Below are 8,602 nucleotides of genomic sequence, written 5' to 3'. Positions count from 1 at the left end.
TATTGCTGGTTGTTATATTTGTAAGGGCGGTGGTTTCTGATCAAGTTAATAACTACGATATTACAAATTGTTATATCTGTAAGGGAAGTAGTTTGTGATTGTGTGGATCACTGATGTTACTAGTTGTTATATTTGTAAGGGAAATAGTTTCTGCTTGAGTGGATGACTGATATCACTGGTTGTGGTTTCTGTTTGAGTTTATACCTGATATTACTGGTTGTGGTTTCTGTTTGAGTGGATGACTGTTATAGTACTGGTTGCGATTTATGATAGTGTTATGGTTGTGGTTTCTGTTTGAGTGGATGACTGATATTACTGGTTGTGGTTTCTGTTTGAGTGTATACCTGATATTACTGGTTGTGGTTTCTGTTTGAGTGGATGACTGTTATAGTACTGGTTGTGGTTTATGATAGTGTCGGTTACTGTTATATAATTGGTTGTGGTTTCTGTTTGAGTAGATGACTGATATTACTGGTTGTGGTTTCTGTTTGAGTGGATGACTGTTATAGTACTGGTTGAGATTTCTGGTAGAGTGGATTACTGTTATATTACCGGTTGTTATATCTGTAAGGGAGGTACTGTCAGCTTGTCTCATGAAATATGCTTAAAATGGCAGAGATATCAAATGTAAGCATTTATCCAGTTTTATTCATTCATTCTTTTGGCCATAGTATCAAACCATTGTTAAAGTTTTGTACAAGCCCATAACTCAGTTTGTAGTTACCATGGTAAGCTGAGTACAAAAGTGGCAAGAGACACAAGTCCTATAAACAGTCAGGGGTCTAACCTGTATGGGTGATTTTGGAAATAACTTCTTCGACTGATGTTTTGTGAAAATGCAAGATTTGTCTCCCTTTGGCCACAATATGACAAATCAGTTAACTGTTAAATTTTGACTGAGCTTATAGGACACACGGTACTAATTATACGGAAGAACTGTGAACCAGTCTAGAAATGGGTGAAGAAATGATAGAGTATTTACAGGTTTGGTGGTCCATAATTGGTTAATAATGAAAATTAAAATTTTAGGAAAAATATCTTTTGAGAGCTTATCCTATATGTAATGTAAAAAAAATATTGACAAATTTCTACTGATGCAACTTTCGCATTTTCACAGGCTTGACTCAGGAGTACTCAATACTGAAAGTAGCACCTGATTCATTTGGTGCAGAATCAATAACACGTGTTTCATGCACATGTATGTAAACAAATTGCCGCAGGTCATATGGTGTTCTCCACACATAAGCTTGCACCAAGGTTAGATGTGCACGAAAAATTATAGGTGTCATTATCAGCACCCATAAATTTTAAGTTATTGAATTTTGAATATGATAGTGTTTCCATATGTTTACCATTGGAGTGGAATTAGTACCGTGAGTCCTATATGCGACCTATACCATAATAGGAGTTTGTTGTTTCCATGGTTACCACGTGCATACAGGGTATCAATTTGGTGGTTTTTACATATGACAATCATAATGGAGTCTTTTTATCATGGTTTGAATGTGATTTTGGAGAAAAATTCTATACAAAAGACAGATGGGGATGGTTTTATACAATGGAGAGTGGAAGTAGATAGCTCAGGCCATAGGGAAAAGAGCATAGTATGGCCTGATGGCAGAATTTCATATGATGGTACCCATAGATTGGCCTATATGGTTAAATACCATTTAACACATGCAACAATTCCCCAAAAGGGGGTGGGGGTGGGGGAGATTTTATATGTAAGCCACTTATGTCACAATCACTTATGTATCAGTACTGATCATTTAACTTTAGAGACACACTCAGCAGATCAAAGCAGAGAACATTGTAAAAATAAGGACTGTGCACAAAACTGCACATGCTGCATTGCCTCAACCTGTAAATTGAATTATTATATGTCGAGTCACATTGAATATCAATTATACCGGTCTTATTTCTTATCCTAGAATTAAACTCCTTGACACCTATTCTATGTTCAGCATGTTTCTCATATTGGTACATTACATTTTTGGGTAAACAGTATTGGAACTTTTCTGCATTCCTTTTGTTGAGGGAGCAGGGAGGGATATTTTCACTTAAAATAATAGTTTTCAACCCTTCATTCCAAATATAACTCTGCAAAAGTCCTATCTGTATTGCATTCTTTACACAGGCAGTTTTTCTTCCCCAACCTCTCTTCATACAGTTGAAACATTCTTGATGTATAACTGCATGGTGAACATACTGCTCTCTCCCACCAAACCAGATCTCCTTTTTCTTCATGTACCAAGTCCCATGATAGAAAACCTTCATACTCAGGGTGTTGCAACTTGTGGTCTCAGAACACATTATTCCAAATCTCAGCATTTGATTACTGCGTGCACTAAGCGATATGTGTTTTGTTCACCATATATGTTGTTGTGAATAAATGAAAACAAGCTTCATGTCAGAAATATGGTTTCATATTTGAAACAAAAGCTATTTATAAAACCTACATTGCTCTGTTCTTACCATCAAGTAATAGTAAGGAATCATTTAGCTGTAAATTAGTGCTTGCTATTTGGTTTGCCAAATCAAGGTGTATTACCTCCCCTTTGACTGTAATTGAGTGATTGCAATGTTTGCTTTGTTTCTCTTTTGTTCAATAATGTATGCATTTTTTCAGCTTTATATTAAAAAGTAAGTAATTTAACACTGCTTATAGTGGAAAGCAGCCACAGTAATGATTTTTAGACTTTTTCTTAACTTTTTATGAGCTTTGGGTAAATGTAGGTATATGTTTATGTATTAGACAACTTCAATATGCAATTCAGTTCTATTACTTAAATTTAACAAGTAGTGTATTCAGTGACAATTTTTATCAGTGTCTGCATACTGCATAGAGACATGAACTTGTCTTGGCATAGCAAAGTTTTTCACACATTTCTCCACCTCCAGCATACTTAATAGCTTGAGTCATAACAGTTTGTGCATACACTTTCTGTCTCCAACATCAATGTCAGCATTATAGGAACTTTGGATAGCTTTTTCAAATTTGTCTCTTGATGTCCTTATGTAACATACCTCATGTTGATGTGTTATTTGGGTTGATACACATTCCCCCCACCCCCTTTGTTGTGGGGAACATTACCAGGCTTGAAGAAATTACTCTGTCTATTCTTTGCTTATTCACCCTTCCCCATAGTTTTATACTAAAAAGTAGCACTATGTTATTTAATTATTCAGTATAATACAGCTTATGGAACTCTTCCTTGGCTTTTATACCTTTTTATTAACATTTGGGGGTCATGAATCACATGTGATGATAGTTTAAATAAGTTTGGAATTCAGCATCTCTTGATGCTTCATGGGTGTGTGTATTTGTTTTAGTCACAAAAGGGCAATGGCCTCGTATCATTTTGACCTGTCATGTGGCACACTTATTTGTTTTGTTTGATTGATGTGAATAGGGATGCACTGTGTGTTATTTCTGTGAGAGTCAGCAAGAAAAGAAATGCAATTTTGAAATTTAAAACTTTTAAAACTTGTCTTATAGCCAGTGAGAGATGAAAATACAATGCGTCATGTAATTTGATACCCTGTGACGTCATACTTGCTGATGTCAGCATGCTTGTGTTTCTTTTGTGTAGCATGCATGCCATAGAAAGATAACATGAAGATACAAAGGCAGAAAACACTTATTTTAATAACAAGAATAAGCCATTAATAAGTACAATACAACACAGCAACATGTAATGCGGATGCAATTTAACTACAGATATTGGTATCACATAAAATGCTATTGCACTATTATCCATGCACAAGCATGGCCAATTCTTTCCTACAATTATGCTCTAATATCAAGGAGTAAAATACAACTTTTTCAAAAAAAATTAAATCTGGTTATAGGACACACGGTACTAATTATACGGAAGAACTGTGAACCAGTCTAGAAATGGGTGAAGAAATGATAGAGTATTTACAGGTTTGGTGGTCCATAATTGGTTAATAATGAAAATTAAAATTTTAGGAAAAATATCTTTTGAGAGCTTATCCTATATGTAATGTAAAAAAAATATTGACAAATTTCTACTGATGCAACTTTCGCATTTTCACAGGCTTGACTCAGGAGTACTCAATACTGAAAGTAGCACCTGATTCATTTGGTGCAGAATCAATAACACGTGTTTCATGCACATGTATGTAAACAAATTGCTGCGGGTCATATGGTGTTCTCCACACATAAGCTTGCACCAAGGTTAGATGTGCACGAAAAATTATAGGTGTCATTATCAGCACCCATAAATTTTAAGTTATTGAATTTTGAATATGATAGTGTTTCCATATGTTTACCATTGGAGTGGAATTAGTACCGTGAGTCCTATACATGACATTTGTTATGGGGAAGTAATCAGATAATTTCATTGACTTGCTGTCACCATAAACTTAGTTGTGTCCCATTTTTAACTGAAACATGTTGTTGTAGGGTTTAATGTCATTTTTCAGCACAAGATAGGCTATAAATGGCGGCCAGTATTAATGGTGGAGGAAAACCCTGGAAAGAACCACCGACCCAAAAGAAGCAGCTGGCAAGCTTTCTCACATACCCACACTGGCCAAGCCTGAGGCTTGAACCCATGCAGACAGAGGTTAGATGACAGTGATCTGTAACGGTGACTGTTTTAGACCACTCAGCTAATTAGGGCCCCTAACTGAAACATGAGAAGGGTTTTAAGCATTATGCATGACTTTCTTTCATTTTTTTTGTAGTTTTTTAATACAGTAACTCTAGAATAGAATTAACAACCAGATTGTCTAACCAGAAGAGCTGATAATCTTGTGTGAAAATACATTTGAAATAAATAAATTCCCTTCTTTTTTTTTTTGCTTGATCCAAAGAGTCAGCTGTATGATGCCTTACACTGATTTGAGACACTTTATCACATGATTGAATTTTTCTTTTATTTTAGCAAGTTAGATAGTGTATTATTCTGTGAATGTATACATTTATTTTCCCACTGGAAACTTAGTCATGTAAACATACTAGAAAATTACTCTTGTAAGTGATTTGTATATTTATCCCCATTGTTCATGTTTTCTAGGCATTCTTAATATCTATATGGTTTTTTTGTGCCCTGTAATGTTGAAATAGGTCATATCTAGGGCAGATATTTCAGTAGGGTGGGGCTTGTGGATGGTGTTTTTTTTTTGTTATCAAGCAGTATTTTTATTTTTATTTTTATCACAATATTTGTTTCAACTAATATAATGAATAACATTACTTGAATTAGTTATTTTTATACAAAATCAGAGCAGGAATATTCATTGTAATATTTATATTTAATATAATAATCCCACCACACCCCATTATATGGTTGATCCATTAGAGTATGATTACCAGGGTCTGTAAATCCAGGCCTTGTGCTCAGGCTGAAGTCTTGAAAATACTGGACACATCTTCTGACCAAGAGATTGAATTATCCATCTTAAATGCTGTTAGAAATATTGCCTGACAAATTACACACCTCAATACACAAACCTGAAGCTTACAGAAGTAGAAGTAGCCAGAGAATTAATATTTTAGCATCATATGGGTTATTTCCCTTTCTATGAAGGAGTTACCTTTCCCCAATTGGTATTTTCATAACAATGCAGTGCAAAACATGAATTTTGTATTAATTTTGTATGATAATAGTTAAAAGTTTTACTTAAAGCACCACACAAAATATTTTAACAAATTATCTCACTATATGATTTAATTTTATACAAGTAAATAATTTCATTGGATATACTACTTCCATACAAGCAATTGAAACTGCTGCAGGCGCCAAAGGGAGGCAATACATTACCACCAAGGAAGGTAACTCATACAATACACATATAGGGAATTGTCAGTTAATCATAACACAGTCAGCACAGTGCTTCAGACAGTTAACTAATGCACTGTTTCCATAGATACATATCAACATAATAGTACGCCCTACCTGTACATTACTGTATTGACTGCAATATTTATAACCTTTATCGTGATCATTAGAAGGACACCATGTATATCCCATGATATGGCCCCAAATGACGTACACTGAACAATAACCATGGAGTGATGGAGACACAAAGGTAATTTTGTTTGGTGTGAACAATAACATTTAATGAAAATACTTGTATAATTTTCAAACAACAAGCAATTTTACTAATCAAGAATTTGTCCTCAACAATACTTAAAACACATTTAAACATTTAAATATTTTTCACCTATAAAATATGTATACCATTAAAAGTTTGAAATGAGTTTTTGATGTAGTTACCATTTGGTTAAGTCTGATGAGGCATTTACAAAGTTTAAAACAGAATGGAAATACTTATAAAAGCCAGTTTTGTCTTTAGCTCATTTGCAATAAAATACAATGCGACATATTATGATGTAGTTAATAAAGTGACATATTTTGTTATTTCATGTGGTACTGTAGATAGCTATGCCTTAGATGAACATATACATCTTTATATTATATTCCAAATGCTCGTGATTAATTGAGTGGTATCGCATTTAGCTGTGATTGACGAGCTCACCCAGATTTACTGTTAGTCTTGTTGAATGTGCGATCCTTAGTCTGCCCTGGCCTCAAGTGGGGTATGTTACAATGTTAGCCACTGAAACACAGTGAAAAAAATGAAACCCATTTTTGATCAGAATGTTTTTATCTTTTTGTGGGCTTACAGTAATTCACTGATAGCAAATTCATCTTGACAAACATTTAGTGGTGAGGCTGTTGTGAAATTTGTATCTCTTACAGTACACTGTAAAAGCTCAACTATAGTAGAGAAAAATAGTTGCAGTGTCACGTTGAATTGGTTAGCTCATATCAAATTATTTTTACCTGCAATCCCACTATATACCTTGTGTTAAAAATGCACAGAGAGCTACACAAAGGGATTGTGCTACATTAAAAATCAAATCATACAAACATACACACACAAATTCCAACTTCACTGGCAAATATAAACACTCACAAAACAATATAGTTGTTATTACACGATAAAGCAAGCATAGTTTCTTCCTTCCAAATTTGATGTCAAATATAAACACTTAGCCAACACTATAATTTTTATTAAATGATGAATCATACATGTTTAGTCTCTTCCAAAAACTCAATGTACCATTTGTAGTTTTACATGATATGGTTTGTTTCCTCCATGTTATCTGCTATTATTACATCATGAATAATAAATTGTTTGTCTGTCCTAAATTAAATGGCAAACACGCACATGTACATTATATAATTGATGTTATATCATGGTTTTTCACTCTCGCATGCAGCAAACATTTTATTGATTTATCACACATGATTTGTCCTTCCTAGTCCAGTAACAAACATTTATACTTATCAAACAATGTAATATCATTATTATTACATGGTGTATTATACATAACTTGCCCATTGTCCAAGCACAGTCAACTCCACTTATATGCATAGCCTCAGGAGCTTACCCACGCTATGCATATAAACAAAGTATGCATTTCAACGGAATTCATTTATACTTACAAGGTAAAACGGGGCCATACTTTCGCTATGCACTAAGCGATCTATGCAGCTGATATGCATTTAAGTGGAGCCGACTGTACAATGACAAACATTTGCTATTATCAACCACTGTAATCTTATTATTACATTACTGTACATGACAACTGTCATTTTCAAGTACAGTTGTAAACACCTACACTTAGCAAACACTGTATACTTATTATTATCTCATACAAATCATAAGTTACATCTGCATATGCCTGCAAAAATTATGTTCAAATGTGAAAAGTAACTCAAAAAGCACATATAGCTTTAAATGGTTGAGAATGGCTGGCTTCTTGAAGTTCCATGAATCATACAAACCAAAAGTGGTGTTATCATGTACAAAATCAGATTTAATGATTGTGGTGTCTTCTTACTCATCAATAATGATAAGGAAGTGAAAAGAATAATCATACCAATATCAAGTCATCAAGTGAAGAGAATAATAGCAGTATTAAGTCATTAATAATGATGATGTAGTGAGGAGGATACGAAAAATGTCCAATCTGTGGTAAAAATCGGTATCATAAGTGATTATCAAACATTACCAATTATTCACATTTAAAAAAATAGGACTGGATGATGTAACAAGGAACCACAATTAAAGAAACATCATCATGCCAATCTCAAATCACTTAAAAAGTCAGATGTCTGGTTGGTTTGTAATTTGAACTCAACCAAATCAGATGTCAAAGCTTTGTGAGTCTAACTTTTAAAAACCAAACAAAAACACAATTTTTTTAATCCAGGGTCATGGCCATTATCTAAATCAGGCAATCTACAATTTTGAAACAAACTGATAATTACTTTAGCTAAAATTAAAATATGATTACAAACTAAATGGTTTATATTTATACTAAGAATTACATGACTGTGTGTGTGTGTGTGATTTGTATTTTTAATGTAGCTTTAAAAAAAATTCAGTCATATCGCTACGATGTCTGCAGTGTGGCAGTTTATAGTGATGTCTAAAAGTGGAGCATCATGCCACAGTCATGTAGTATCATGTCCCACCCAGTCACATTATCCTGACACCAGGCCGACCAGTCCTAACACTAACCTCTAACAGCCTCATCAGACGCTTTAACCACTAGGCC

The sequence above is a fragment of the Sinohyriopsis cumingii genome, chromosome 14 (assembly GCF_028554795.1).
Source record: "Sinohyriopsis cumingii isolate HCF-2022 chromosome 14, ASM2855479v2, whole genome shotgun sequence".
Lineage (NCBI taxonomy): Eukaryota > Metazoa > Mollusca > Bivalvia > Unionida > Unionidae > Sinohyriopsis > Sinohyriopsis cumingii.
Note: the sequence above shows the minus strand (reverse complement) of the source record.